The following is a 24,250-nucleotide window of genomic DNA, read 5'->3' on the forward strand; positions in this document are numbered from 1 at the left end:
GAGAACTGCCTACAAAGCTGGACAAGCTGAGGAGAGGGTGCACTGTTGCTAGGGTGAGGTTAAGTGTCAACTATGGCTGATTTAGGGGGTGACATCACTTGCAAGGAGAATCAAAGTCATCAGAATTATTATTGAGAAACAATAAATCATTAATGAGAGAGCATAGCTCAGAGAGGAAAGCATGGCTTTCAAGTCAGAGTGATCATCTGTTTTTGAAACATGGCTCTACCATTTTCAACTTGTGTGATTTTTGGCAAGGTACCAAATATCTCCTAGCTCAGTTTCTTCATCTGCAAACATGGTAAAAACAGAATCAACCCATAGGCATAGGATAGTTGTAAGAATTAAATGCAACTTAATTCGATTTCCAGTCCATGTACTTTCCGCAAAACAAAATGAACAAACAAAAAAACAAACAAAAATTCAAGAGATGGTGCTGTAATAATGGGATACTCACATGGAAAAATAATGAAATGTGACCCCTCCATGCAGCATACAAAAAATATGTATATACATACACAAAAGCATTTAATCACATGGGAGAAGCCATGGAACAAATTAGGTGATCCAAAAATTATAGCTATTATTATTGCTATCATTATAATGCGAATTAGGAGCTGGAAAAGTAATATTACATAATATATAGTGAAAGAAAACATTTTGAATCCAAGTGAACAGCTGCAAGTAAAACAAAACAGAACAAAATGAAACAAACAAACAAACAAAAAAAACAATAAGAAAACAAGACATGGTTACATCAGTAACCAAGAGATTCAAAAGCAGGAACCCTAAGGGAAGACTTAGGGAATGATGAATGTATATGTAAAGAGGCTTCTTTTGTATGGTTTCTGGTCCTTGCTTGGAATGGGAACATGGACATAAAAGAGCACTATCCTAGCTTTTGATCTCTTTCAAAGAGCATCATTCTGGGTTTTGATCTACTACCCTACTTTCTATCCCTATCTTAGCAGTCAAGTGATACTGTTAAATCTATTGGTTATACAGGATGAGTAGGGAAAGTTTGGATTCTGCCACCCATAGACCCTACTGACTGGGTCCAACTAGAATGCCAATGGCAGAGCCTTCAGCCTGAATCTGTATTACAGCTCATCCCTACCCAGAACCTTCTAAGACCACTCCTAAATAGTCTTTTATTCTGGACTGGGCCTCCTTGGAAAATACTACCTGCAGAAACCAGGTCAAAATTATCTGTTCTCCTAGGGGTACCACATTAATCTTGATTTTATTAGCTTGGCAAGGACTAGGAATAGAGGGAGGAGAGAAAAATCCTTAAAAAAATTAATTCCCCCAATTCCCTTTCCACCCAACTGGCTCCTAGCTCCTGCTTCCTCCCTTTCCCTCCCAGCCAAAGTCTAATGTTCTGAAGTCTAATGTTTAAAATGTTCTTTATCATATTTTCACTCATGATTCTAATTCATTTTGGGGCTAATTATTACATTTCCAATTCTTTCTACTCTGTCCCAAATGTACTGTCTTCTATACCCATTCCCTCCTTGGTCATCTCTTGCTGGACTTTTTGCCAATGACATGCTTGCATTGCAGGGCTCAGATGTGGGTGCCAAAGTCCTAAATTCTACTCACATGGGAAGGATGAGCAGAAAGTTTATTTTTTTCTTTCCACCTTATTTATATTAATGCAGTAAAATTTATATGCATAAGAAAAGTGTGATGGAAAACTATTTTGGGGGAAGAGTCAAAACAGGTATGCTTTACTTGCAGAGATAGAAACCAGACACACCCAAAAATAAATTAACAAAAGTAGGCAAAAGGAGAAGTAATAATAACGACAAGTACAATAACTCTAATAGACGTTCCATACCTAGGACTCTGCCTCTTCACAGGGCCATTCCAATGGGCAGAAGTTTTTCCAAAACTTAGTACCATCCTTGGAGGGAACTCCATTTGTACCATTTGTTCCGGTTTCCCTAAAGTGAACTGGGCCTAAGACACAGGAACAGAAAAGCTAGTTATGAGCCACAAATCCTTCTCCTTCCCCCAAATACATGCAGATGCCACTTGGGCCAGTGGTTCTCAACCCTTTCTCACCCCCTTCTCTTAATGTAGGCATTGAAGTGGCTTTGAACACTTCTCTAAAGTAAATCTGTTTTCACCTTCCTTTGGTTAATGCTCCTTGTTCAGGGCTGAAAGAACCTCCTTATTTTGCCAAATATTTCCCACAATCTTTTCTCCATAGTTAAATCAGAGCAAAATTTTGAGAAAAAACTGGAATTCTCTCCTAATGTGAAGGTACAAGGCCCCTGGACACCTGAGAAGAGCCAGAAATTAATTCATAATCATTGCAACAAGTACAACATTTGTGAAGAACTTTTCCATTTATAAGGTACTTTCTTAAAAATGCTATTTATTTAAAATCTTGCATCCTTTTAATATTATACAATGTTTATATGCAGCATAATATATATTTATGAAAGTAGACATACAGCATCTTTTAGGGTCACCTAATACAAACCCTTTTATTTTTTAATCAAGGGTGCTGAGACCACAGAGGAGCTGTGATTCATTCAAGATCTACTACTAGGGCTTGCTGGAGTTGGGCTTGTGGCACGGTCTCTTGAGTCCAGTACAATACCCTTTTAAACAGGAATTTTACCTCCCTAAGGAGTACCTCCTGCCCCCTCTTTTCTAGTGCAACAGACCCTGGGATTAGGGATAGGAGGGATTGTTTATATTGCATATACCTACCTCAAATCACAAGAAGTTTGTTCCTCATGTGATCAGAGGAAATGAAAAGACACTCAGTTTCTACAAAGTTGTAGTGCTTCCCAGAGTGTAGGAGTAACAGAGTAGTTAAGTGAGAATCATTAGAAACTAAATATAGATGGATAGAGGTTGCTTAAGGGACATAGGGAACAATAAAGGAGAGGTACAGCCTTATTTACAAAGAAAAAATTCTATGCTGCCCTTAACAAGATGAAGTTTGTCTAGCCTATAGTTTATATCCCCACATCTTGATGTTCAGAGAAACATAAGAACCATCCAAGACAAGGTCCGTGTGCAGTGCTCCTCTCTTATTTGTTGTGCTCAAGAAGAAGGAAAAGATCACTTGAAAAAGCATCAGGAAACAACAGTTCTGCCAATCACCAGTTTTATGGCCTGGGAGATCATTTTGCCTATTTAAAACTGTGTTGCCATTAAAAAAAACTGCACTGATGTTTGTCCCAATGGTAATGAGTGATCACAACTGAATAGCACATAGAGGTCATTTAATACTGTTTGACATACTCCTATGTATCTGTGATTTGGAGACAAAGGACCTGGAAATACATTGTATTTCTGCCATTACTGTGAATGAATAACATCAGTGTCCTTTCCCATAAAATATAGAGTTTAGGGAAGATTAAATAAGATAACAATGTAAAAGTATATTGTAAATTATAAAGTATCAAATATAAATGCTTGTTATTATATTCTTATAATAACTATTCTTAATCATTTTCTTTCCCTTGGAATAATCCAGAGAAGGGATTCTTGATAGTGTGAAGAGAGACTCTGTTTCATAGGGTCCTTGAGTTTTTTGAAACTGTATCTGAAGTTTAAAGTGTAATTATATCAGTGTGTCAAAGGGGTCTATGATCAAAAAGAGTTGAGAATTGGATTTATCAGAGATTTGTAACCTTGAATTCTGTCCCCTACACCCTGCTATTATATTATAGAGGTTCACTGTGGCAGAAGAATTGTGGTGAATGAGGTTGGGGAAGGCTGTTAGATCTTATCTTAAATGGCATATAGCTTTATAAAATACTTTTGGAATAATAAATGAATGAAAGAATGAATGAGATTGTTGATTCTATCTAATTTATTATATTGTGATCGAACATCTTATTTATGTTTTATATGTTAGCAACGAATCTTCTTAGATACAATTCTTGCTTACACTGTCTCATTTACACAAATATGGTAGCTGGAGAAGAGCAGTCATTCTGCTCACTTGATTTTTAATGTTGAGGAAGCCCCTGGTAGATAGCATTTCCTGGAGAAATTAAAGTGTTACCGTGTAACTGTGTTCTCTTTGTTGTCACTGGAATAAATAGTTGCTCATCGTCCTTTTTTTCTTTTTTACTCATTGTTTTTTTTTTGCATAGGCAGGCACCAGGAATTGAACCTGGGTTACTGGCATGGCAGGCAAGAATTCTGCCCCTGAACCACCATCACACCACCCTACTCATTGGTTTTTAATAACAAATTAGATATGCCACCTCTCTCAGCCTCTATCCCCTACATACGTATATCCTTTTTCTGGCTGGAATACAGGAAAAATTCAGGTAACTGTTATCAAAATTAAATTCACCACATCCAACCAGCCTTTTGGGAATGCATGCAGGAGAGAAAATCCTCAGTGAAAAGTGTAGAAAATTACTTAATTAAACAAGGTATAAAATTAAATTCAACTTTATACCTGAAATTTCAAGTGAATTCCCTTGGTGAGGAATCTGTAATGACTTCCTGGATGCTATTCTGTTTTTATTTTTAAAAACCCTGGCATGAAATGTCATTGTATTTTGAATAAAGTTGAAGAAGTAATTTTTTATTTGTTTAGCACAAATGTTTTTGCGCTTCAGTACACTCACAAACATTCTAAAAAATTACAATTAAGCTTCATTCCATTCTGTGCAGTGCATATTAAAAGGAACTTTGGCAACTGCAACATGGCCAGGAGAATGAAATAACTTAAATGTCAGAATGAAAGTTCAAATCCTAGTACTGTCACTTTTAAGCTGTGTGACTTTGGGCAACTCACTCAACCTTTCTGACCTATTAATTCCTTGTTTGTAAATCAGGTTAATATGAAAGATGCTCTAAAGATTATGTCAGAATGTAACCCAGAAAGATATTAAAATGAACTCTAGCTTTATATGGTAGGCTTGGGAGGCCAAATCTAGGAAAAGATGGAGTGAGCAGGAAGTTAACAGGAGCATGCGAAAGCAGTAATGAAACTGAGGACATGTCTATCCAGTCTGTTTTCAGATCCAGAGGAAATGAGAGGGAATAAAGTTTCAAAAGTGAGAATGGAGATTGTGAGTCAGTAAACATATCCATCGTAGAGCACTTTATCTAAAGAAAATGACTGAAATGAGCTTGGAACAGAGGATAGAGGTAGAAGTGAACAGGTATAGATAAGACAAGAGCAGGACCCTATGAAGACAAGGTGTAGAAATTAAGTGATGAACAGGCCCAAAGCAGAACATAGGCGCCTTGCCCACCATATTCCAGTGCCTGTTACACTTGAAACAGTGCTGAGTATGCAGGAGGTGCAGTGAAGACTGATGATCTGATCTCCCACTGAACTCTTCCAGAGAACTCCTTGCTCACAGTTTCATCAGAGCCTTGCCCTCTGGTATCAAGTAGCTATGCCTGTGCATATTTCATGGCTGTAGGACAGGATTTCTGTTTTGAGAGGTGGCAGAGCAGCAAACAGAGAAAGGGAGAGGGATAGAAAGGGAGAGAGAGAGAGGGAGAGGGAGAGGGAGAGGGAGAGGGAGAGGGAGAGGGAGAGGGAGAGGGAGAGGGAGAGGGAGAGGGAGAGGGAGAGGGAGAGGGAGAGGGATAGAAAGGGAGAGAGAGAGAGAGAGAGAGAGAGAGAGAGAGAGAGAGAGAGAGAGAGAGAGAGAGAGAGAGAGAGAGAGAAAGAGAGAGAGAGAGAGAGAGAGAGAGAGAGAGAGAGAGAGAGAGAGAGAGAGAGAGAGAGAGAGAGAAAGAGAGAGAGAGAGAGAAAGAGAGAGAGAGAGAAAAATATGTTCCTGACAAAGAACAGGGAGGGGAGCAAGAACAAGGCAAACAGTAATTGTCTGATTAGAATAGTGGATGTGGGATTCTCTAGGGTAGTGTTGGCCCCTGAAAAGAAACAGTCATTGTGAGTTAAATGTTAAACAACCAAGGAGAACTGGACTATTTAGTCCGCAGAAAAAAAATCAAGGGAAAGTATTAAATATTCTAAAAGCCTGTCATGGTGCCAGGAGACTAAGTATGTTTTGGGTATTTCAAGAGGAGGGAACAAGAGACTAATGTGTAGAATATGGAAAGCAGGTTTTGATGTTCTGTTGAGACCAAAATTGGAACTGTCCAGCAATGTATGAGGCTCTCTCAACACGTGGTATGAGCTTCTTGTCACTAGAAGCATGTGTGCAGATGCAGTACAAGAGATTAATGCAATATTGAGGAAAGCCAAAAAACTGCTTTCTAATGCCTCTTTCATGAATCCCTAGACTTTCAACTAGTTGGAAAGATACTTATTGTTCTTCTACTTTCAGAGACCCTCTTAGTTTGTGATCTTCAGATTTTTTTATTGGAAGGGAAAAGTAGAAAAACAAAAGTAGTCTTGCCTCTGCTAATATAGCTTTGAAACTAAAAGCTTGAGCTTTGAAGTTAGACAACTAAGGGTTTGCCGCTGAATTCTTTTACTTCTAACATTTTATAAGTGGCCTAAGTTCTCTGGGCATCAGTCTCCTCATCTCTAAAATGTGTATAGTACCTTCAGTAGTTCTGAAGATTAAATGAGATATCAAGTATTTAGCACAAGTTCTAGCATACAGTAAGTGCTTAATAAATATTAGCAACAATAATAACAGTGGTAAAGAAAAGAAGGATAAGGACACGAAGGCGGAAGGTAAAAATGATCCTAATGATGTTGACAGTGACTAAGCAACTTTCTTCCATGTGCATAAAATCCAAGTTAACTTTACAAATATATACAATCAAACACACCTCTTCAAGTTGCAGTTCATCTCTAGTAACCTGGCTGTCACATCAAATACATGTGAACCTCTCTCTAAGCCCAACTCTGCAAGTGAAATCATTGCCCCCACCCCCTACATGGGACATGACATCTAGGGGTGAGAGTCTCCTTGGCAACATGGGAGATAACTCCCAGGGATGAATCTAGACATGGCACTGTGGGATCAACAATTCCATCCTGACCAAATGGGGGAAAAGAAGTATAATTAATAAAGTATCAGTGGCAGAGAGAGTTAAAATAGAGCCAAGAGGTTACTCTGGAGGTTGCACTTACATGAGCTTCAATTAGACCTTTCTACCTATCATAACCTGTCAACACCCAACCAGGACCATTCCAGTCAATCCTAAAGAACACCTAGAGCAATATAGAAGATTCTGTAATTCCATGCATTAGAGTAACTTGCTAGAAACCTGCAACCTCCAGATGGGTCCCTGGTCCAGATAAGTCCTGAAACCTAGCCCAGCCTCTTCAGAACATCAGATAGTTCCATCTCCCTATCCCATATTAGTGACAGACCCTTCCAATATCAAAAATTTAGAATTGCCATAGCCCAAACACCCCTAAAGAGAGGTATGGAAAGATCAAAGATGATGGTGGAGCTATACAGAGAAGATAGGATTTAACAAATGAATATGAATGCTGAATCACTAAATTGATATGTCTTTTAGTCTCCAATATTTTAGATCAGCTAGAAGTAAAAACCTAAATTGTACAATTGTAACCCATGTCAAACTCTGAAATATGTTCTACAACTAATTGTGGTGCTGTGCTTTGGAATTTATAGCTCTTTGTATATATGTTATTTTAAAGAAAAAAGAAGGAAGAAAAGTTGATTGTGATGATAAAATATTTAAGTTCTCTACTCTCCTATATTCTGTGGCAGCTAGAAGGAAAAAAATAAGAGGATCATATAGTAGCCCATGACAAACTCTGGGGTCTGTCCTGTAACTACTTGTTGAAGAATATTTTGAAAACTATTACTTTTTTATTTCTTTGCTTTGTATATATGTTATACTATACAATAAAAAAAGGTGAACATGCCTATTCTTAATAGGAAAATGCAAGCAGACAAGGTTGAAGGTCTAGAGCTAGATTTATCCTCTGGTTTAGACCAGGAATCTTAGGAGAATTGGTATGATAACTAGAAAGAAAACCAAGGGAGGCTACTTTCTCAACTGAATTTAAAAAAAACTTTAAAAATTTATTTTTATTGAGGAATAATTGAAATGCAAAAGATTGTATAATTTAAAGAATGAAGTTTGATAAATTTGAACATAAGAGTACACCCATGGAAACATCATCTCAGTATCACAATTGAGATAATGAACTTATCCCTCTCCTCATTTCTCCCCACCTCCACCACAGTCCTGTTCTCACACAGCCCTTACCAACTGACATTTGAAGAAAGTGTTCTAAAAAGGAGATTGGTTAATCATTTGGAATGCTTCAGAGAAATCAAATAAAACAAGGAGAGAGAAGAATATTTGAATTGGGCCATCAGAAGTCAGTGGAGCAATTTCAGTGGCAGAAGCCCGACTGCTTGATGTTAAAAAGCAAATGAATGGTGATGTCAAATAAAAAACAAATCTGGACTTAGTAAGAACAGACTTTACTCAAGAGAGTTATAGTCTGTCAGAGAAAGGGACTATTGCAATAGGAGGGGAGGGACTATTGTAACCGGGAGAATATTATGACCATAAGATCAGTTAGGGTCTCAAAGTTAGGCAAGGAGTGTTTTCTTGTATAGAGAGGAGAAAACAAAGCTAGAAAGAACCGTGTGTGAAAAAGTAGGCAAGTGGCATGATCAGATAGTAGCTCAGAGAATGTTTTATCCTGAAGCCAGTCTACTATTTGGGAGGTGTCCATAAAAGTGGGTATATACAGGCTCTGTTTTAACAAGCTTTTTTTTTTTTTTTTTTGCCTGGGCAGGCACTGGGAATCAAACCTGGGTCTATGGCATGGCAGGTGAGAACTCTGCCTTCTGAGCCAGTGTGGCCTGCCTAACAAGCATTTTTTTTTTCTTATTAGAGAAATGAGTTTACAAAAAATCGTGCATACCACCCCACCATCACCACCTTGCATTGGTGTGGACCATTTGTTACTATTCATGCTAGCACTTTTAAATAATTATACTATTTTTTAACAGTAGTTACTTTTGTTACAATTGAAAGATTATTAAACTAGATCTATCATCCATTATATACATTAGGTGTCTATCCTCACAAATACCACACTATTATTAACACTTATAATAGTGACGTATATTTGTCATAGTTCATGAAAGAACATCCTTATATCAGTACTATTCATAAAAACAGTCCCAAGTTTTATCCTCTAGCTTTCCAGCTAGTAACATATACAACCTAAACCTGCCTCTTTCATCAACATTCACACACGTAATTCAGTGCTGTTAAATTACAGTAATGTGCTACCATGAACTCTGTCCATTTCCAACATTTGCAGTCAACCTAAATAGAAATTTTATACAAATTAAGCATCAGCTTCCCATTCTCTACTCCCATCCTATCTCCTGGCAACCTATATCCTAGATTCTAATTTTATGAGTTTGCTTATTATACTTATTTAAAATTAGTGAGACCATACAATATTTGTCCTTTTGTCTGGCTTATTTAACTCAACATAATGTCCTCCAGGTTTATACATATTGTCAGATGCATCACTGCTGACTAATATTCTGTCTTATGTACATACCACATGTTGCTTATCCATTCATCAGTTGATGGACACTTGAGTTGCTTCCATCTTTTGGAAATTGTGAATAATGCTAGGATGAACATTGGTGTAAAAATGTTTGTTCGTGTCCCTACTTTCAGTTCTTCTGGGTATATACCTAGTAGTGGGATTGCTGGATCATATGACAATTCTATACTTAGCTTCCTGAGGAACTGCTAAACTATTTTCCACAGTGGCTACACCATTTAACATTCCCACTAGCAGTGAATGAGGGTTCCTCATTCTCCAACACTTTTAGCTTTCTGGTTTTTTGTTTGTTTGTTTGTTTTGTATTGTATTCTATGTGGTGCGGGTCACATTTCATTATTTTTCCATTTGAGTATCACGTTATTACAGCCCCACCTGTTGAATTTTTGTGTGTTTGCTTGTTTTTTGTTTCTTTGTTTCTGGGACGTGAAAGGATCAGGAATTGAACCCCGTCTCCCACCTGGCAGACCAGAATTGTACCACTGAACTACACTTGCGCTCCCTCTGCTTCTTTTAATAGTGGCTATTTTAGTAGGTGTAAAAGATAGCTCATTATAGTTTTGATTTGCATTTTCCTAATAGCTACTGATGTTGAGCATCTTCTTGTGTGCTTTTAGACATTTGCATTTCCTCTTTAGAGAAATGTCTATTCAAGTCTTTTGCCAATTTCAAAACAATTGGGTTGTCCTTTTATTGTTGAGTTGTAGGATTTCTTTATATATTCAGGATATTAAACTATTACTGGATATATGATTTCCAAATATATTCTACCGATGTCATGGTGGCTCTGCCATTCCGGTGATCCAGATTTGATTCCTGCCAAAACAAAACATGACTTTTTGGGTGGTGTGATGGTGGCTCAATGGCAGAATTCTCACCTGCCATGCCCAAGACCCAGGCTCGATTCCTGGTGCCTGCCCACACACACACACACACACACACACAAGTCAATTGCCTATAGATGTGAACATCTATTTCTGAACTCTTAATTCCACTGGTCTATATAGCTATCATTATACCAGCGCCATGCTGTTTTGACCACTGTAGCTTTATGGTATGATTTAAAGTTAGAAGTGTGAGTCCTACAACTTCATTTTTCTTTCTTCAAGATGTTGTTGGCTATTAAGGGCCCCTTACCCTTCCAAATAATATCAAATTTACTTTCTCCATTTCTTCATTGAAGGTTGTTGGAACTTTGGAATTTGTATTGAATCTGCAAGTCAATTTTGGTAGTGGGCCCGTTTGAAGCTGTTATGCACTCAATAAAAGGCCATGTTCTCTTAATCCATCCTGGTGGGGGCAGACCTATTGTTGGGTAGGACCTTTTAATTAGGTTGTTTCCATGGAAATGTGACCAGCCTTTTCAAGGTGGGTCTTAATCCCTGAGGTCCTCTATGAGAGGATAAAAGATAGATGAAACTCAGAGAGGTGAGAGAAACTAAGAAAGACAAAAAAAGCCTAGGAAAAACAAAGTAGGATCCAGAGAAGCTAAGAGAGAAGAAAATGTCCACAGAGGCACTTTTGGAGAGAAAGAACAGCAGAGGTCACCATGTGCCATCCTATGTGACAAAAGAACCCCAGATGCCAGCAGTCTTTCCTAAGAGAAGGTATCTTCCTCTTGATGCCTTCATTTGGACACTTAATTGGCCTTAGAACTGTAAAATTGTAACATAATAAACCCACATTGAAAAAGCCAACCCATTTCTGGTATATTGCATTCTGGCAGTTTTAGCAAATCAAAATGGATAATGGTACCAGAGAAGTGGGGTGCTGTGATTACAAACACCAGAAATGCTGGAATGGTTTTATAAATGGATAAGGGGGAGATTCTGGAAGAATTGTGAGATGCTTGATAGAGAAGACCTAGATTGCTTTGAAGACACTGTTGGTAGAAGTATGGTTGCTAAAGATTCTCCCAATGAGACTTTAGATTAAAATATGATGAATGTGTCAGTGTCAACTGGAGGAAATGCAATCCTTATTTTAAAGTGGCAGAGAATTTGACAAAATCGAATACTAGTACTGGATGGGAGGCAGAATTTGAAAGTGACAAGCTCAGAAATCTAGTTGAGAAAATTCCTGAACTAAATAGGGAAAATGCAGACTGGCTTCTCCTTGTGGATTGTAGTGAAATGTGAGAGGAAAGGGGTAGCCTGAGAACTGAATTCTTGGGTACAGAGAAACCAGAAATTGATGATCTGGAAAATTCTTGGCTTCCAGAAAATGAGACTCCAGAGGATAGGGCTCCATGTGAGGATTTAACCAAACATGGAAGAGCCAGTCAGTCATGTAAATGGGAGTCAGGATTGGAAATGCAGTTATCCAGAAAGGATTTGTGGGAAGACCTATTATCTGATAGTTGGGATCACTGTATGCTGCATACTTGCAAGCTGACAAGTTTTTTTTTTTGTGTGTGAAATCTGTAGGAATAGAACCATTGCCAGTCAGGACTAACAGGGACAGAAAAGGAACATAATGAAGGAAAAATGACTTAAAAGGCAGAACCACGGAAGCTAAAGTATGACACCAATAAACCTCATGCACATGGAAAGGGTGAGCTTGGTCTGCAGTTTGCAGAGGGTAGGCCATCCATCCTGTTGTTCAGGAAGAATGCTGCTTCTGGAGCACATTCTCTAGGGATTGTGGAGAGCTTGGCCACCACCTCACAGTTCTAAGGGGGTTGAGAGGGTGCTCTGGAGATGGCAGCGAGTTTGGGTGCTGCCTTGATGCTTGAAGAGAGTAGAGCTGTGCTGGTTTGAAAGAATGTATATCCCCTAGAAAAGCCATGTTTTAAACTAAATCCCACTTCATAAATGTAGAATAATCCCTATTCAATACTGTATCTTTGAAATTATAATCAGATCATCTCCCTGGAGATGTGATTTAATCAAGAGTGGTTGTTAAACTGATTAGGGACAACATGTCTCCTCCCATTTGGGTGGGTCTTGATAAGTTTCTGGAGTCCTATAAAAGAGGAAACATTTTGGAGAATGAAAGAGATTCAGAGATAGCCAGAGAAGAATGACATAGCCATGAGAAGCAGAGAGCCCACAAGCCAGCGACCTTTGGAGATGAAGAAGGAAAATGCCTCCTGGGGAGCTTCATGAAACAGGAAGCCTGGAGAAAAAGCTAGCAGATGACGCCTTGCTCGCCATGTGCCCTTCCACCCAAGAGAGAAACTGTGACTGAACTTCATCTCACTTGAGAGAGAAACCCTGAACTTCATCGACCTTCTTGAACCAAGATATCTTTCCCTGAATGCCTTTGATTGGACATTTCTATAGACTTGTTGTAATTGGGACATTTTCTTGGCCTCAGAACTGTAAACTAGCAGCTTATTAAATTCCCCCTTTTAAAAGCTGTTCTGTTTCTGGTATATTGCATTCTGGCAGCTAGCAAACTAGAACAGGAGCCAAAAACATGGTGGTCTCCCCAAAGCAAACCCTCACCCCAGTGCTTGGAGAGAACAGGGGCATTGCATAAACCCTTGGAGAGGGTGGGAATGATGCTTTCTCAAGACTTCAGGATAAAATATCTTTCAGTAGATGATTCTTAGACTTTGAAATATAATGGAGTGTGCCCTGAACTTTTCAGAACTGTTTGGAACCTTTGACCCCTGTTTTCTTTCCAATTTCTCCCCATAGCAATGGAAATGTTTTCCTATGACTGTTCCTCCTTTGGATTTTGGAAGAAGATAACTTGTTCTGAGTTTCACAGGTCCACAGCCAGTGAAAAATTTTGCCTCATGACAAGCCATGCCTGTAACTGATTTTGATAAGACCTTGAACTTAATATTGTTTCTGAAATGATTTAGGGCTTTTGTGATATTGTGATACAATTTTGTATGTGGAAAGAACATGTCCTTTTGGAGCCCAGAGGTGGAATATGCTGGTTTGAAGCTGTTAGGTACCCCATAAAATGCCATGCTGTCCTAATCCATCCCTGTGGAGGCAGACCAATTGCTGGGTGGGGCAGTTTGATTAGGTTGTTTCCATGGGGATGTGTGTTCTGTGTCAGAGGATAAAAGTCGGATGAAACTCAAAGAGCTGAGAGAAGCTAAGAGAGACAGAAATACCCTGGGAGAAACAAGGAAGGACCTAGAGAAATGAAGAGAGAAGAAAAATGTCCAGAGAGACATTTTTAGAGAGAAGGATCAGCAGACTTGACACTTCTCATGTGACAGAGGAAACTTGGATGCTAGCAGCCTTTCCTGAGAGAAGATATCTTCCTCTTGATGCCTTCATATGGACATTTTCATGGCCTTAGAACTGTAAATCTGTAACCTAATAAGCCCCCATTGAAAAACCCAACACATATCTGGTATATTGCATTCTGGCAGCTTTAGCAAACCAAAATAGGTAGAATTGACATCTGAACAATATTTAATATTCCAACCCATGAGCATAAAATGTCCTTCCATTTATTTAGGTCTTCTTTGATTCCTCTAGACAATGTTTTATAGTTTTCTGTGTACAAGTCTTTTACATCCTTGCTTAAATTTATTCATAGATATTTGATTCTTTTAGTTGCTATTATAAATGGAACTTTTTTCTTCATTTCATCCAAAGTTTCTCATTACTAGTATAGAGAAATCCTATTGATTTTTTCATGTTGATTTGTTCTCTACCATTTTGCCGAACTCATTTATTAACATTAGTAGCTTTCTTGTAATTTTTTTTCCAGACTTTCTATATATTGGATCATACCATCTGAAAATAATGAAATTTTACTTATTCCTTTCCAATTTGGATGCCTTGTATTTCTTTTTCTTTCCTAACTGCTCTAGTTAGAACTTCTACCACAATATTGAGCAATAGTGGTGACAGTAGGCATCCTTGGCTTTTTCCTGATCTTAGAGGGAAAGCTTTCAGTCTCACCCTTGAGAATGACATTAGCTGTTTGTATTTCATATATGCCCTTTATCACATTGAGGAATCTCCCTTCTATTTTTATCTTTTGAACTGTTTTTATCCAGAAATGATGCTGGATTCTGTCAAATGCCTTTTCTGCTTCAATTGAGATGATCATGTGTTTTTCCTCTTCTATTTGTTAATGTAATGCTAATGTTATGTTAATGCATTACCTTAATTGATTTTCTTGTGTTGAACCACTATTGCCTACCTGGGATAAAATCCACTTAACTATGATGTATAACTCTTTTAATGTGGTATTTGATTTGACTTGCAAGCATTTTATTAAGGATTTTTGCATGTACACTCACTACAGAAATTGGTCTCTAATTTTCCTTTCTTATAGTATCTTTAACTGGATTTAGTTTTAGGGTAATGTTGATTTCATAGAGTAGCTTTCCCTTCTCTTCATTTATTTTTTCAAGGTTTAGAGCCGGATTGGTGTTAATTCTTCTTGGAATGATTGCTAGTATTCACTTGTGAAGCCATCTGGTCCTGACCTTCCCTTTGATGAGAGTTTCTTGGTGACTGATTCAATCTTTTTACTTGTGGTTGGTTTGTGAACTCTTCTATTTCTTCTAGAGTCAGTGTAGATTGTTTGCGTGATTCCAGTAGTTTGCCCATTTCATCTAGGTTGTCTAATCTGTTGGCATACAGTTGTTCATGGTATCCTCTTATGATGATCCTTTTTATTTCAGTGGGTTCAATGGTAATGTCTCCTCATTTCTTATTTTATGTAATTGTATCCACCTTCTTTTTTTATTTGTTCATCTAACTGTTTGTCAGTTTTATCAATCTTTTCACAGAACCAACTTCTGGTTTTGTTAATTCTCTCTATCATTCTTTCATTCTCAATTTCATTTATTCCTGCTCTAGTCTTTGTTATTTCTTTCCTTCTACTTGCCTTCAGTTCGTTTTGCTATTCTTTTTCTAGTTCCTTGAGGTGTGCCTTTGGCCTTTGCTTTTAACTATTCTTCCCTTTTAATACAGGCATTTAGAGTTATAAGTTTCCCTTTCAGCACTTCTTTGACTTTGTACTGTATTCTTATTTTCATTTGTGTCTCAAGATATTTACTGATTTCTCCTGAAATTTCTCCTTTGACCTAGTGATTGTTTAAGTGCCTGTTGGTTCACCTCCACATATTTTTGAATTTTCCAGTTATCTCCCTGTTATTTCCAGCTTCATTCCATTATGATCAGAGAAAATACTTTGCATAATTTCAATCTTTTAAAATTTATTGAAACCTATTTTGTTACTCAGCATGTGGTTGATCCTGGAGAATGATCCATTAGCACTTGAGAAGAATGCATATCCTGCTGTTTTGGGCTAAAATGTTGCATATATGTCTGTTAGGTCTAGTTCATTTATCATATCTTCAAATACTCTGTTTCCTTATTGATCCTCTGTTTGATTGTTCTGTTTATTGATGAGAGCGGTATATTTAAATCTCCAACTATTATTGTAGAAACATCTATTTCTCCCTTCAGTTTTGCCAGTATTTACTGCATGCATTTGGGGCACCCTGGTTAAGTGTATTAATATTTGTAATTGTTATTTTTTCTTGGTAGATTGCCTCCTTTTAAAATGTATACTGTCTTTTGTCTCTTATAACAGTTTTGCTTTTAAACTCAATTTTTCCCAATGTTAATATAGCTACCTCCACTCTTTTGGTTACTGTTTACATAGAATATCTTTTTCCAACCTTTCAGATTTGTATGACTAAGGTGAGTCTCTTGTAAACAGAATATATTTGGATCATACTTTTTTATTCATACTGCCAAGTTGTGTCTTTTGATTGGGGAGCTTTATCCATTAGATTCAGTGTTATTACTGTAAAGGCAGTAGTTATTTCCATAATTTAATCTTTGGCTTTTATATATCATATCTTTTTATCTTTCTTTTAATCCTTTTAGTTACCCTTACTGATAATCTTCATTTCTACACTCTGCTGCAAGCCTTTCTCTCCTGTTTTCGCCTTTCAGTCTACACAACTCCCTTTAGTTTTTCTTGTAGAGCAGGTCTCTTGTTGATGAACTCTCTCAGTTTCTGTTTATCTGTCAATATTTCATACTCTCCCTATTTTGAAGGATTATTGTGCTGGATAAAGAATTCTTGACTAGCAGTTTTTCTCTGTCCATTACTTAAATATATCATATCACAGTCTTCTCAACTCCTTGGTTTCTAATGAGAAATTGGCATATAATCTTATTGTGGTTCCCTCGTATATGACTAATTGCTTTTTCTTGATGCTTTCAGGCTTCTCTTTATTTGATATTTGACATTCTTATTAGTCTGTCTGCCATAGTAGGTCCATTATTCTTTATTCTGTTTTGGATGCTTTGCATTGCTTGGAAATGTATATTAAGTCTTTCATTAAAGTTGGGAAATTTTCAGCCATTATTTCCTCAAATATTTTTTCTGCCCCTTTTCTCTTCTCTTTTCCTTTTCTTTTTTCCTTTTCCTTTTTTTATGGGAAACTCATGAAACATATTTGTGCACTTCATGTTGTTTTTCAAATCCCTGAGACCCAGCTCAATATTTTTCCATTCTTTTCTTTATCTGTTCTTCTGTCTGCATAATTTTGATCGTTCTGTCTTCTAGTTCACTGATTCTTTTTTCTATCTCTTTAAATCTGCTGTTGTATGCCTCTAGTGTATTATTAATCTCTTCTCTTGTGCCTTTCATGCCCATAATTTATGTTATGTTTCTTTCCATTCCTTCTGATTATTCTTTATGGTCACACAATGTCTTCTTAATATCCTTTAAATCTTTATCAATATTTTCCTTCATCTCCTTGAATTATTTTAGAATTGTTTGAACATTTTTACTTAGTTGTTCCAAATTCTATGTCTCTTCCAAAGTTTAAAATTTCTGCTTTGCAAACTCACTGCCCTTGCCCCTCTATGTGGAACATGACTCCCAGGGGTGTGGACTTTACTGGCAACATGGGACAGAAATACTAGAATGAACTAGGACTCAGCATCAAGGGATTCAGAAAAACTTCTTGACCAAAAGGGGGAAGAGCAAGATGAGACAAAATAAATTGTCAATGGCTGAGAGATTCCAAAGAGAGTTTTGAGGTTATCCTGAAAGTTATTCTTACCCATTAAATAGATATCACCTTTTTAGTTAAGGTATAGTGGAGAGGCTGGAGGAAACTGCCTAAGATGTAGAGCTGTGTTCCAGTAGCCATGTTTCTTGAAGATGATTGTATAATGATACAGCTTTCACAATGCGAGACTGTGTGATTGTGAAAACCTTGTGTCTGATTCTTGCTTTATTTACCTTTTTAATAGATGAGTAAAACATATGGATTAAAAATAAATAATAGGGGGAACAGGGCGGGCCGCGGTGGCTCAGCGGGCAAAGTGCTTGCCTGCTATGCCGGAGGACCTCGGTTCGATTCCCGGCCCCAGCCCATGTAACAAAAACGGAAAAACAAAATACAATAAAGCAAGAAAATGTTTGGAGATGTTTCCCTTTCTTCCTTCCTTCCTTCCTTCTATCCTTCCTTCCTTCTCTCTGTCTTTCCTTTAAAAAAAAAAAATAAATAAATAAATAAATAAATAAATAATAGGGGGAATAAATGTTAAAATAAATTTAGTAGATTGAAATGCTAGTGATCAATGAAAGGAAGGGGTAAGGGGTAGGGATGAACTTTTTTCTGTTGTCTTTTTATTTCTTTTTCTGAATTGATATAGATAGTCTAAGAAATTATCATGATGATAAATATACAACTATGTGATGATATTGTGAATTATTGATTATGTATGTAGAATGGAATGATCATATGTTTAAAAAAAATTCTACTTTGACTAGGACATATCTTCTTATTTCTTGGTATGGCTTGTAATTTTTTGCTAATTTCTAGGTATATGATTATATTGATGAATTTACTTTGAATATTAGTTTCTTTCTCTTCCTTAGGGTTTTATTGTTTATTGGCTTTGTGTAAAGGCTCTGCTTTGATACTTGGCTCAGTATTATAGACCTTTAGAATAGTCTGTGTTTACCTTATCACATCTTTTCCAGGCCTTCTTCATTTGATTCTTGTACTGGATATGCAATACAATTTTTAAGATTACACTATTTGGGCAATTGCTTCACCTCGAGGAGAAAGCTTCCTTTCATCTTTTCCTTCTCAGGGAATCTTGATCTCTTATGTTTGGTTTTGTTTTGCCTGTGTGGTTTTTTTACACTTCCTTTATTTTCTCTAGCTGCTTTTGTTTGAAGGGCAAATTCCCCAAAGGAGACTTTTCCCAGTCAGTATTTCCCAGTCAAAAGAGGGGCAGGGACCCACAATGGGGACTCAGACTGGCTTCAAACTGCCTTGGGAAAAGCATTAGGAAAGATACCTAAAGTCTTTTGATAGCTCCCCAAAGCTGTGCTTTCCTGGCCTGTCCAGCAGGTGGCAACCTTCCACAAACTGTTCTCTACAGATCTAAGGAGGCACTGTGTCTTTAAACCTCACTGCCTCCACCCTGACAATGGGTTGAAATAGTAACTCTGAACTGTCAGCCAGCAATCCAAATTCACTAATCAAAAGCCATGATCAGTGATTGGCCATGTTACCCTGCTCCTCTTCTTGGGGAAGAAGATTTTTATGTCCCTTTCTGCCACAGCAGTTAGGTAGGGACTGGATTCCATGGCAACCTGCATTGAGAGTGGGTGATGGGCACCAGCAGCCACCACATGGAGTGGTCTGTTCATGGTTCTTCACTGCTGTTTATCAGCTTATTCCTGCCACTCTTCCCTGGATGCTGTGCAGTGTTTTCTGGCCTGCAGAACCCCATACAGTTATTTTAGGTGTTCCTGCCTCTCTACTAGCTGTTTTGGAGAAAGGAGTGAGTTCCAAGCTCACTACACTGCCATTTTCCCTGGAAGTTCCTTCCAATATATGCAAACAAGCATTTTGTTTCAATGATCAGTTGTGGGGGGGTGGAGATAGCAGTTCAGTGAATCATTTATGATTGCTGTGTACTATACCCTGTGGAGGAGGCAAAGAGGTTTAAGACTTAATGTCCTGAGAAGTAACTGACTCAGAATGCATGAGAAATTTCATATTGAGTACTCATGAGGGCTACCATGGGTCCAGTATGTGCTAAAGAAAGCTGAGTAGTACAGGGCAAAAGCAGAAAGCTATATTCAAACAGCAAGTGGAGAGAGAGATTTTGGGAATTCAAATCCAACATGGACAGAATAGAATCATACATCAGATTGTGAAATATGAACCCCATGAGCGTGGAGTAGGAGGATCTGTTGTGGCTGGAAACCAGGTAAACTCTTGAGTAGAGTTGGGCTTTAGGGGGAACAGGATAGAGTCATATTATAGTGGAAAGAGTAATAGCTTTAGGGCCAGGCACTCTGTGCAGTGCTGTTACCTCCAGAACTTACCATTTTTGCATTTCCATTTCTTTTTTCCTTAAATAGGGTGGAGTTATTGTAAGAATCTAATGCTTTATTTCTGTCAGAGTAAAGTTTCTATTTTTATTAGGATGGCTGGCTAAAATTCAAATGACCTTTCATTCATTTACTCAAAAGACATTTATTCAATGTTCATGGTATACTTGAACTAAGAATGCTATAGTAGGACAAATTTAGTTGTTGTCTTAATAAAACTTTCCTTCTAATAGAGAAAATGGAAGAAGCAAGCATCTTGTGAGAAGTGATAGAATTACAGAAGTACAGGTATGGTGGGAGGATCAAAAAGAAACCCCTACTCTAATCTTCTGCGAAGTGCTGAACAGTGATTTAGAGAATCTTTTGTAAGTTGAGACATCTTCCTTCTCGTAATATACAAGAACCTCTTTGTATCTGAATTGGCTGTTTAAGGGAACTTCTCTCCCCCTAGATAGCGAACTCTTTAAGAGCGGGCATCCATATTTCTCATGCATTGTGCCCAGCACACAATGTGTATATATATATAACAATACTTGCTCAATTGAGTTGAGCCAAAAATGTCAGAGTGTACAATGTGAAACTCTTGATGAATTTTTCCAGTACAATTAGAAAGAAAAATTTTTGTTTCCCTTTAAATTGAAATCCAAAAGAAGCCAGAGTACCAGGCCTGCAAGTCCATATCACATTTCTAGTTTGTGTCTCTTCCTCTCTTTCCAAAAATACTATTGTCTGATTTGTTCTGTAAATTACATGCCCTGAATAATCAGATCCAAAGTCAGGACATGCAACCTCTGCTAGTTTGTCCTTCCCTGTATAATTTTAAGACATTTACTGAAATAGACAAGGACAGTGAAGGGAAGCTGGTAGAGGAAGGGAAGCTATCCTATAATCATGTTTCTTGTTTCATGATAGGTTTATACAAATTGTGAATGCAGCTATTTTATTAATGGGACTTTCAATTATCTACCATGGTGAAGGGTGAGGCAAAATCTCTCTCAGCCCCTTTAATTAATATGGGTATTCAATGGCTGCTAATTAAGGACAAAAGGGATCAAAAGAACACAACCCACCCTTGACTCTGATGAATGCAAAGTCAAACCAATAGCTTATTTCCAAATTAATGTGATTGATAAAAAGTCAAGCTCAGACCCTAATGTTTTCCCTTTAGGGAACCATAATTTTCCTGTTTAGACTATAGAATAAAGGGCTTGTCTGTGGGCCCAGGAACAAAGCTCAGAGCTGTAGCTAGGCCCTGAAGAGACAAGGGAACTCTGGAATATTTTTTGAGACCTACATTTCAATAGGCAGCCTTTCACAGGCCTTTTATAGCTGCTTTCTGCTGAGATGCTCTGTGTGCAACTTAAGACTCATGGGCATGCTGAGTCTTAGCAAGATTGTTCCAGAGCAATTCACCTTCTGAGCCCTCTTTGGTCTCTGACCACTCCTCTCCTCCATTTTTGTATAATTCTGTGAAGAATCAAATGCATGCTAACTGTCTGTCTCTCTTAAACCAAATTGGGTTTGTACATGCCATACGCCACAGCTAATATAATCAATATTTGGAGGGAAATAGAAAGAAAGCATTGTCATAACAGGAGTGTCTTGTTTTGGGAATAAGAAAAGTTGTGTGGTATAGTGAACAGAATATGGTTTTACCCTATAATAACTCAATGACCTTGGACCAGGAGCCTTAGTTGCCTCTACTGCGCTCAGATTTATGCCACTCATCTACTTAGGAGCTTTCAATGGCTACCCATTCTATACAAAGTAGCAAATACTTGGCTATATGCATAGTTACTCTCCTTCTATCCTCATGACAGACATTGATAATTGATCGTAGTTCTTCTTGCTGAATCTGAATTCAATCTCAGAATCCTTTTCAACATAATATTCCAGAAAACAACCACCAATTGTTTAGAGTTAACTCTAAAAATTATGTCCTCTAGAATGTTATCTCCTCATTGTGATTCTCCTCCTTGCGTATGAAGACATAAGTGAAAATTTTGAGTTCTTTCTAAACCAACAGTCATTAGTATTTTATAAATTAAAAGATTGAAGCTCAGAGAGGTTAAGAGGCTTGCTCAAAGTCACACTTTCAGTAAGTCCAGGGACTGGGTTTCAAATATTAGTACTTTGATTCCAAATTCATTTTTCTCACTGATACACCAAATTTCTTTTTTATTTTTATGCTCCCTGTAATCTGTGTGCTATCTCACTCAAGTTCCAGTTTATAAAACACTGTAAACATCTACCTAATCATTCATTCATCCAACAATATTCGGGTGCTAGGGACTATAAAGATTAATTCCTTGCCCCAAAAGGGCATGTAGTAATTATCTATATAATTAGACTATAATCTGTCTGAGGGCAGGGACTGTATTTTTGCTTACCATTGAACTCCAGTGCTGAATACTGTGCCTGTTACATAGCATTGTTTAATTAAATAGTGAATGTCCTGTTAAGTGGAGGACAATCAAGTAAACATACTATAATAATAAAATATGCAAATGCCTGGCATGGTCTCCAGCATTCTGTAGGTGTTCAGAATTTGCTGTCAACTAGCAGTAAGCCCAGTTTGTACTATGGGAACACACTGGAGAGTGCCTCTCTCTAGTGAAGGAAAAAGGAGGTAGCACTGGGTTGCATCTGCAAGAGTGAGTTGATGAAGGGGGTTAAAGAACTTTCCATACAGAGTGAATAGCATGCACAAAGACTGGGAGGTACACATAAGCACAAAACTTTTGGGAGAATGCAAGATGGTGAAATGGGATAAGGCATACATAAACTACATACATAAATGAATGCCTTGAGGATGTTGACTTAAATCAGGTTGTTTGGGATACATTGAACAATTTTAAGCAAAGGAATGACATGGTGAGATTTGTATTTAGAAGCAGCTTACTGGAATCATAGGTTAATTTTTTTTAACTAAAAAAAAAAAAAAAGAAAGAAACACCATCCCAGCAAGAGGTCTTTAACATTTGACTTTCATAAATGTTTAGCTTTTATTATTGTCAACACTGGAGCCAATAAACGATTGTGTGTCCCTGCATCTGTATACATATAAAAAGCAATATTAGCAATAACATTTTCCTTAATTAATTTTCCCATGACTGAATTTCTATTTGAATATTCATTCTTACAACATTGTAGTGTGTTGTTGCACTTCAGTGAAATTAACTCAACGAGCTCCTCTTTCCAATTTTAATATCCATTGGGTTTTCTATTCCCCAAAACTCATTAGTATCCAAGTGCAGTGTTGATGAGAAATAAGAGCAAGGCATATTGTGTGAATGTGAGTCAGAGAAAAGAGACAGCTGGCACGAGAATTTTCTAATAAAGCCCCAAAAAGGCTGCTATGTCTTAACAAAAAAAAGGGGGGGTGCTTTGAGCTTTTACTTTGTACTAAAAAGTTCTGTTTTATTCACACCTTTTATGAATGCTGGCAAAAGCCAAATTGTTCTCACTGAAACCCTCTCATGGATCCAAGCCAGAGAAGCCTTGTTATGTTTTCCAAGTTTTCTGGTAATGTTAAGCATTTTTATAAAGATTCACTTCAATCATTTATACATATAGGTTACATGGTTTGAATCTCCAGCAAAATCATTTCTTGCATTGACTGTTCTTCTCTCCTCTTCTGTTTCAATCACCCTGTGTGATTTGGCCATCCATTAGTACTCTATACTTTCCCATTTATATGCTTTTACTAATGATAATATTTCTTCCCAGAATGCTATTTCCTGTTGTCTTCATATGTTGACATTCTATCTATTGTCCAAAATCCCTCAAATGTTTTGCCCTAAAAAAAGCCTTCCATCAACTCTGAAGGTAGATGTATGTTCCTCTCTTTTGAAATCTATGGTACCCATCGTGTTCAAAGTGCTTTGACAAGTGTTTTTGTGTATGCCCTCTTACAGTCACAATAGCTGTCATTTATTGAGCCCTGTCAATGTGCCAGGCTTTGTGTTTTGATAACCAATGTAAGGTTGATATTATTACCATTATTTTATGGATGAGGAAACTGAGGCTTAGAAAGTCTCATTAGTTCCCAAGGGCCACAGAACTAAGAACAAGTTTTGCTAAAACTTTATACTCTCTCAACCACACTGGATTGTTTTGTTTTGTTTTGTTTTACCATATTTGCCCAGTGATGAGGATATAGCTGGAGCATCTGGGAAAGGTATATTTGAGGTTAGCCTTGAATAATGAATGAATGAGAAGTCTGAGAACAAGGTAGGGTGAGAGTATACCAGGTAGAAAAGAGTATAATGTATGAATGAAGAAATATGTTTGTATTAGGGAGAAGGGTACAGAGGGCATTGGAGAACATTGACTGGTTAGTACAAATACTTTTTTTTTTTTTTTTTTTTGGCATGGGCAGGCTCTGGGAATCAATAGTAGAAAGACTTTCATGAAGGGGAAAGAGGACATAAGACTGGAAGG

At 37.5% G+C, this 24,250-nt stretch overlaps 1 protein-coding gene and 1 long non-coding RNA gene across 10 annotated transcripts in view; one reads left to right on the forward strand and one right to left on the reverse strand.

Moving 5' to 3' along the window:
* The window catches only part of LOC143674268 (uncharacterized), a 65,707-nt gene extending 54,904 nt beyond the window's left edge, over positions 1 to 10,803 (reverse strand). Inside the window, exons 1-2 of one of the 2 annotated variants that reach the window (XR_013170984.1) lie at positions 10,658 to 10,802; positions 1,841 to 1,962 (exon numbers count right to left, since the gene is read on the reverse strand). This is a non-coding gene — a long non-coding RNA (uncharacterized LOC143674268). Of the gene's footprint in view, positions 1 to 1,840; positions 1,963 to 10,657 lie in introns of both variants that reach the window. The other variant, XR_013170985.1, reaches the window with a different exon arrangement.
* Positions 1 to 24,250, forward strand: part of LOC143674264 (BEN domain-containing protein 5) — a 1,810,590-nt gene that overhangs the window by 940,506 nt on the left and 845,834 nt on the right. The window lies entirely within an intron of this gene.

Source organism: Tamandua tetradactyla, chromosome 2, assembly GCF_023851605.1.
Source record: "Tamandua tetradactyla isolate mTamTet1 chromosome 2, mTamTet1.pri, whole genome shotgun sequence".
Taxonomy (NCBI): Eukaryota; Metazoa; Chordata; class Mammalia; order Pilosa; family Myrmecophagidae; genus Tamandua; species Tamandua tetradactyla.